The following is an 8,235-nucleotide window of genomic DNA, read 5'->3' on the forward strand; positions in this document are numbered from 1 at the left end:
CATTGCACACTGAGTCTTAGCGTTTCTGACGGAAACAGTTTGGATTGTATAATAACGCCAAGCCCAGTTGTAGTCGTTTGAGTGCAGTAATGAAATCTGAATCTAAAATAAAAACAAGATTATTTTTGTCATGCTGACTCCACTGCTTGAAAAATTTGTTTACTGCCCCCCAAATTTTTCATGATGAATGCAGTAAATACAGAAATTAATTTTAGCTCCCTAAGATATATATGCATTTGAAAATTTGAACCACAAAGTAAGTTATTTAATAATAGTCACTGATTTCTTTAAGCTGACTTAATGAACTCCTAATATCAGCAAATTTAAGGCCTAAGGGCACTAAACTAACTGTAGACTCAGATTACAGCCAACAGAATTACTCATCTAATATCAGTGAAATTATTCTTGCACATGATGGCAAACCTAAAGGACTGAGCCACGTCTTTCACTAAGGATGTTACCTAGGATGAGCAGTATATGTTTATTAGGAAATTAACTACATGGATGAAGAGACCAGACTTCAAAAATCTAATTTTTATAAATATGCTCTATGTTCTCATTGGATCAAACTGGTTATTAACCAATTTTCCAGAACAGCTGTACAGAATTTCGGCATGGCAGCCAGCTAAATGGTACAAAATAACATGTTTAAGCTGGAATAGCTTATAATTTTATTGAAATAAAATTGCAGCTATAAAAAGTGCTTCCCAAAGCTAAGGAAAATATACAAATATTTTAATTAAGGCAAATTCGTTTTTAAAAAATCAGGCTTTTAGTAGTGATTGCTTTGTAAACAAAGGATGGGTCGAAGGAGAGTGCCTTAAACTCAAGCCTGACATTCAGGCCCGTGTCACCCTATAAACCCGCCCTGAACAATTCTATTTTCTATTTGAAAAGAGAAACCAGCTGTGGGTTGGGTTTACTAGGTGGCGTGTGATTGACTGACTCACCTGCTGGAGCGGCCGTGCACTCTCTCACCTTTTGTTTATGGGGCCTGGTTCCTAAACACGTGGATCCGGAGAAAGAGAGCGAGGCTCGACCTTCTGCAGCCTCGCAAGCAGCGCCCTCCGCCCTACCCCGCCCCCACCCCATCTAGGGGATTGTTTCAGTTTCCCATTCGGACCCAGTGGCAGTTCTTCGCCTACATAAATAGTCCATATTCGTGAAATAATTCTCTCTTGATAGGTGGTTACTAGCCGTTAACAACCATTTATTTACTTTCAAAATTAATAATAAACTTTATAAACTAACCAGCCATTTGCCCCTCCTCTCCAGTACATGCCTGGGTGAGTTGGTTATTTTCAGTCTTTATTCTAGAGGAAGCTCTTGCCGGGTGGGGGAGGGAAAGAAAGGGGAGAGGAGGAAGGGGGGGGGGCGGTGGGGGCAGGCCCTGGGAGAAGGAGAGGAGTCCAAGTGAAGAAGAATTAGGGAATATGGAGGCTATGAAGACTCAAGATCATTAGTGTTCAGTGAATTAGAAAAAAAATAAAACAAACTGTGTTCTTTGCCTGCGTTCCCCTCTCTGCGTGCCTGTTTTGTGAGAGCCTTGCTCTCTGGCGGGTCCTTTTTCCCCCTGCCTGGACACCCCCACCTCTCCCTTAATGCTATTTTAGCTTTTCCTCTTGTAAATTTCAGAGCCAGCTCGGAGGTTATTGAGGACACTTAACCGAAAGAGGGAAATAATAGAGGTGCTGAGAGCGTTTTTGATGTTTCTTAAAAGGCAAAAACAAAACGCCCTCTTCTAAACAAGGGCACGCAATTGTACCTGCTTTTTATTTTTATTTGGGGAGGGGGCGCGCCGGTTGAATGAGACTACTTTTTAGTATGATTTAAATATTTTTCCGAAAAAATTAAAATTCTCCTATCATATTTAATCAGCTGTAATTATAACACATTCGAAATGAATAATATGCCTTGACAGTATTTTTATTGTTATTGTTCATTGCATGATGTTCGACTGCTTTAGAAGCACAGGAAAGAGAAGTAAACGCGCTACAAATGGGGAATTACCCTCGTTTAGCATTAAAATTCATTTAGATAAAATTGCCACAAACATTTAAATGGGAAGATTAGTTCCCCCTCACGCCTTATTGCACTCGCTCAATGGTTCCGTTAAGAACATTTTACACGTTGGAAATTCCGTCTTCTCAGACGGCTTGCCGTTTCCTAGTTACCCACATTCAAAGCAAAGGCAGCAGCAAAGGCAGCCGCAGCAGCAGCAGCAGGGAAAAAAAAAAAAAAAAAAAAGTTTTGGCAACTGGTCTGCAATTCATCCGCTTCTGGCCCCAGCCTCCCCTCCGCCCACAGCAATCCGCCCCCCACCCATCACCTTTCCTCACACCCCCATTAGGTAACTGGCAGAGTCCTGTAGAGGAAACAGCCTCTGAGTTGTACAGTATGTATATAATGTTAAATACAAAGAAATGCCGAAAAGCCAGGCTCCCCTATCCTGCTTCTGTTCTGAATGGAGGGGTTAGCCGGAATGTGCTGAGTTTCTCACATCCTCTGCTCTGAGCCCACAAGGCACGTTTTTTGGCTTTCTTTTCTGCCAGGACATTTCCAGGAAATTCACCACTGCTTTTTGCCTATATTAGACATGTGTGAAAGAATGACTTTTGAAAAGTCCGTACAACGTCTAGTTTCTCCCTCTCCTTTCTCTTGTCTCTTTCCTTCTCCCTTTGCCTCTCTCTCCCTCACTCCCCCTTTCTCTCGCTCCTTCCCTCTTCCCTCTTTCTGCCCCTCCCTTCGCAGGGCCGCAGGAAAAGAAGAACGTCGGCTTCGACTGCCATCTTTTGGGGATTTGGAAAACTACTCGGTAGGAATCTGAGGGAGGCGGGGGGCCGCGGGGGGTGGGGGGGAACCCCCTTATTATCCTGTGTCGGAACTGGCTCCCTTAATCTGATGCTTAAATATTTGATGTGGAAAAATTACCCATAAAATTAGTTACTAACAATTTCAAATTGAAATCACTTATCGAATTATAAACGCATTAAAGCTGTATGGATGGTATTAGGAGTTCCTCGGGAGGCAGCGGGTGTCTCCTTCCAGTGCGCCCGGCCGGCGAGCTTCGCCCCGGGGAGAAGCACCACCGCGGAGCCTGGGGACGGGGTGGGGAGGGCGGCGCTCGGGGCGCCGGGGTCCCCGCAGTGAGGGGTGAAGTTCGGCGGCCGGAGGCTCCGTCTCTTTCGGCTCGAGGGGGCTGGGAGGAGGGAGAGGAAGCAGCGGCGGTGGGAGGCTCCGACCCCGGGGCCCAGGCGCCTACTAAGAAACTTTGTAGTGATGTCGAAAGGTTCTGAAAAGAAAAAACACCAGCGCCACGCGCACCCTCCCGCCCGCGTCTCCCACGCGGCGCGCAGACTTTGCGCTCAGGCTTCATTGCCGAGTGCAGCGCCCCCCGAGTCTGCTGCAGGGCAGGAGGGAGATGCCTGGGGCCTGGGGCTGGGGCTGGGCCGGCCTCCGCGTGCCGATCCTTCGGGCCGCGGCGGCAGTTGAGGGGATCCGGGCCGGAACGCGGCTGCCACAGAGTTCTAACCCTGAGTCCTGGCCCCCGGCAGGTGCAGGGCGGACAGGTCTATGCGTAGATCCCAGAGCACCCGGGGGCGGGGTGGGGGTGGGGGTGTGGGAGAAAGGGGGCGGTTCCGGCACCTCCACTAGCCTCCTATCCCCTCCCCAACCCAACTGAAAAGTCAAGTCTAAGGGGGCTGCAGACTTCGTCTCTGGAGACGAGGCGACCCTGTGTCAGCGCAGAAGGTTGTGGAGAGGCACCTCCTGGGGGACTCCGGGCCCCGTTCCCTCCGAACAGCTCGACTCGGTGGGCTAGAGGCTTCTTGGTGGACTCTTGGGTCAGTCCTGCCGCGACTCTGGGAGCGGGAGGGACTGCGAGAGCTTGGGGCCTGGGGGCACTTGGAACCAGGGCAGCACCCGCCAGGCGCAGTGGGGGAGCCATGGGCAGCACTCAACGCCTTAGGTAGGAGCTCCTCGGGATCACTTTAAAGCCTTTGCAGACTTTCCCCAGCCTTTCGGATCCCAGCAGGCCCTCGGATGTATAGACAGTAAAAACCTGACGATGCGGAGCTCCCTGGTAGGCGCTTGGACGCCGGGTGGAGTGGCGTGGAACTGGGTCGTGGGGTGCCTTGTGTGGCCCGGCATGTCGCCCCGTTTCACTCCCCTCTCCCTGACCACCCCTCACCCACTTGACTGTGGGGCATCCCGTGGCACTTAGGTAGCCAGGTGCAGAGTCTACACGAGGTTGGGAATCCCAAGGCCCAGGACAGGGCGGTGTAGAGTGTGGGAAATCGCCCCTTGAGGGAGTCGCTGATGGCGGGGAGGAGCGGGGGGAGGGGTTGGGGAGACTATCTGCTTTTGGTCCAATCTTCCTGACAACGAGTCCGTCGCATTCTCTCCCAAGGCAGAGCTGTAAAGGAAAAACAACATATTGAGCAATCAGTTCGCCAACATTGGAGCTTTTAAGAGCCTTTGCCGTAAAAACGGGTGTCCCGGGGGTCTCGATGGGGAGATGGGCATTTTAGGGTTTCAGTTCTGGCGGCCCGAGCCCTGGGGTCGCTCCTCCACGCCCTGCCTTCTAACCTGCCCAGCGCGCTCAGCCCACCGCTGGGAAACCTAGGCGCTGAAGCCCTGGAGAAAAGGGATTTAGTTTTAAGCTAGTCTCCCATCGATCGGGTCGGTAATTCCTACCCCTGCCCACTCGCAGACACACTCACCTCTACCCTAAAGCATTAAGTTCATTACGCGAGCAATGATCTTAATCTCCAGGCGGAAAACGAGTCCCGGGACCTCGCCGATTGGGGAAACAGTGAATAAAGTCACCTGCTTGCGCACCCGCGCAGCCGGCTCCTCAGGGCGGGGGCCACGAGTGGCAGGGCAGGCAGCGCCCGGGTTGCGCGTTCCACGCTGGGGCGTTTCCCGCAGGGGTCAGGGGACCCCGTGTCTGCTTTCTTAAGGATAGCGACCTTTTCGAAGGGTGGGGTTGCTCTCGCTCGCTTTCTTCCTCCTCCTTTCTGTTTTCTTCTTGGGGAGCCCCCCCACCCCGCTTTGCATTTCTGCTCTCTCTTCCTCCTCCTTCCCCCGCAAAGTGGCAAATTCCCCTTCCCTTCCTAGTGGCCCGAGGCACGCAGGTCCAGCACGCAGTCTGGGTAACCCATCACTTTTTCGCGCCCGCCTACTTCAGCCACCAGCCCAGGACACGCGAGGATGGGGATCGTTCAGCGAAGCCCTATTGAAGCCACTTGCTGAGGGCACCCTGGGGCTTTAAACAACCGGATTCCTCGATCTAGGGGAGATCCCTGCGCCCATTGATAATTCCATCTCAAAGAAAGCCAGCGAAGCGGCAAACACCCCTAGCAGCCGCCTGCTCCCCATTCCCACCCCCCCCCCCCAATTCCACCCCCCCGCCTTGGCATTGAGCAGCGTCTGGCACCGCAGGGAGATGGAGGCGAGCCACGCGCCCCCGTCCTTACTGGCAGACCCACGAGGCGCCAGCTTTTTCTGCAGACTCAGTTTCCATCCGACAATCGTGGAAGCGGGGAAAACACAACGCAAAGGCGGTGTGAACCCCGTTTCCCTCACCACCACCATCCCCATCTGATTTTCAAGACGTGCGTTTTCAGGTAGTCCTAAACCGTGAACAGCGAGCTTTGTGTGTTATCTAGTGGGGGTGGGGATGGAAGAGGAGGAGACTCCCACCTCCCGCTGCAGTCTTTAATGTCTGAAATAACGAAATGCCTGTGTGGCAGCTGCTGCTTGAGCCAAAACTAACTCTTTGGAAGACGGAAAAGAGTGAAAGGCAAAGAAAGACTGTTCATTTTTTTTTCCTTTGGTGCCGTTTGGGATGTCATCTGTTTCCTTGGCGACTGTGTTCAGCCCCCGGAGCCCCTGGGCTCCTGGATTGTTAGGGGGGAAAAAGCATGCTATTTCTGCACCGTCATTTATCACTGTCACCGCATAATGATTCCCCTTGCAGCCCCTTATTGATGTTTGTAATTGCATTATCTCATAAAGGAGGATGATCAATGAAACCGAGCCGTGCATTCTGGGGTCAGAGGAAGCCAAAGTACTGTTTGTCCCCTTTAATACAACAAGTACTCATTATCTTTAGGTCTGCATTCAAAAAATGATCTGATCTGGGGCTGACCCTGTCGGACATCCCAACACTTTTTAAAACGCGGTTTGTGTAACCTTTTGCTTAAATGCTAAATCAAGTACCTGTCTCGCATTTCAACGAAACAAGATGCTAAAACTGAATGGGAGAAGCATTTTTTTCTTTCTCTTTTCTTTTTTTTTCCGGGAGGGGTGCGGGGATGCGACCGTCTGAAGATGCACGCAATTTTACACCGCAATTTTACTGATATAATGTAGCAAAAGCAACCCCCCATCAACAAGGGACGCAAGTTATGTAAAGAATGAAAAAATGGGCTAAGAGGGAGAGGTATCTGGGCGAATTTAGCAAGGTCGGTACTAAAGAATAAAACCACATCCGGTTTAATTAATAAGAGCTATAAACTGAAATAATTCCCCATGATTCTGCCCTTGCTTCTCCCTTTTACAGAGTCATATCTCTTCGTTTTAGATAAATGACTTTTGTGCCTGTTCGATTCTCACAACAACAATAACTAAATCAGTTGCACTCTCTGTGTCTTAAACCGTCTACAAACTCCAGCAAATAAAAAGAAGTTCATTTGTCTATTAAGGCAAGTATTTAGTTGAGCAGAAATGTCCCAGTAACACTGAATGGAGTTCATGTAATCCCAAGAAAATCAAGTCATCTTGTTGCACTGAAGTAAATGAAAAAATACAAAGGAGGAAAGGTCCAAGTGTAATTTTAAACTAAATGCATTATTGGACTGTCACAGTGAAAACGGTGCTTGTGTAACTGGGATGGAGGGAGTGGACATCAACTTAACTCACATTTAGCTGAAAGGTTTTAGAAAGGAAACAAGTATTCCAAGTTTGGCTATCATTTTAATTTGTGGAAAGAGGAAAAATGGAGACAGTTTTAATTAATCATCTCAAACATTAGGATAAGTGAATCCTTCAAAGACAAAATTAAGCAGAGCTTATTTTAAACATTGCAAGATTTTACCAAAAAGAAAAGTTTCCAATCCTCTGAAGATGACTTCTCCCATGTTAATGACTACCAAAAAAAAAAAAGATGAAGACCAGTTGTTTATTTTTAAAGTTCTAGAAATAATTTCTTAACAATATACATCTATTTTAAATAAAAAGATCCAGATGAAAAGTCTTCACCATAAAAGAAAGTGAGGACTAGTTAAATAAAATAGTGTGTCCTGGTAATTTGACACCTTGACATAAAACCTTAAATCGTATGATAGCAAAACAAAGGGCAAAAATACTCCCCTTGAAAAAATAACTTTAATAATAAAGGTAAAAAAAAGTTTTAATTGTGTTGAACCACCATGTAATATTTCTCTAAAAGGCATATTCTTTGCACAAGTGTTATTTCCCAGGAATTCTGTCAAATCACTTTGAAATAATATATGTTTTGTATTATTTAAATATTCTGGCACTTCTGTTCTTTGAAAATGCTCAAACTGAAATGGATATGCAGCCACGCATATATTTACTATAAATGGTGTCTTGTTAACATAAAATATTAGAGGGAAAATAAAACTTTGGGCTTTGTCAGTTGAGATAGCACTTTTTTTAGCATAATACTCTGATTTTCAAAACACACAAATGAAACCCCTTGATTTTAACCAATCAACACAAGTCTTTCTCTTATTTGGCTGGGGATCTGGCATTCTGTACATTTTCTATTTTTAATATTTAGTGTTATAGCCCACGGTTAAAATAATGAAAAATTAGTCTCGTTTCAGATATTATTTATTTATGGAACGAACATGATTAAAACATAAACACACACACAAACTGCAGCTGCAACAGAAAAAAAAACTTGATTTACGGTTATTAAATCTTTGATCGCCATGTTAATGTTTCTTTTTCTACCTTTCATTTGCATTTTAATCTATCGAATCTTTACAATTTTGCTGCCTCCTATTTCAATGATTGATTACAGATCTGAAATAAGAGAAACCAAGCCTAGCTTTTCTTTTTCCTTTTATTCGCTTTCTTTTTTCTCTTTTTTTTCTCCCCCTCCTCTTCCCCCTGGGTAGATTTCTGAAACTTTCTCTCAATGCTAATGTAGACAGGACAAATTAATTCTGCTCTTTTAAATGTCAAAGATATAAATAAAAAATG

The 8,235-nt window shown here is 46.8% G+C and overlaps 1 protein-coding gene and 1 long non-coding RNA gene across 5 annotated transcripts in view; one reads left to right on the plus strand and one right to left on the minus strand.

The window, feature by feature from the left end:
* MEIS1 (Meis homeobox 1) overlaps window positions 1-131 on the plus strand; it is a 142,720-nt gene extending 142,589 nt beyond the window's left edge. For all 4 annotated transcript variants that reach the window (XM_027555649.1, XM_027555647.1, XM_027555648.1 and 1 more), the window contains one exon: window positions 1-131. This exon is cut by the window's left edge and continues 1,391 nt beyond it. The gene's annotated coding sequence lies outside the window, so the exon portion shown is untranslated.
* Window positions 132-1,910: 1,779 nt separating this feature from the next.
* On the minus strand, window positions 1,911-7,614 carry LOC113901377. Its single transcript, XR_003513403.1, has 2 exons — window positions 4,722-7,614; window positions 1,911-4,414 (listed from the first exon to the last, which is right to left on the minus strand). It is a non-coding gene; the product is annotated as an uncharacterized LOC113901377 (long non-coding RNA).
* Window positions 7,615-8,235: the final 621 nt, after the last annotated feature.

Source organism: Bos indicus x Bos taurus, chromosome 11, assembly GCF_003369695.1.
Source record: "Bos indicus x Bos taurus breed Angus x Brahman F1 hybrid chromosome 11, Bos_hybrid_MaternalHap_v2.0, whole genome shotgun sequence".
Classification (NCBI taxonomy): Eukaryota; Metazoa; Chordata; class Mammalia; order Artiodactyla; family Bovidae; genus Bos; species Bos indicus x Bos taurus.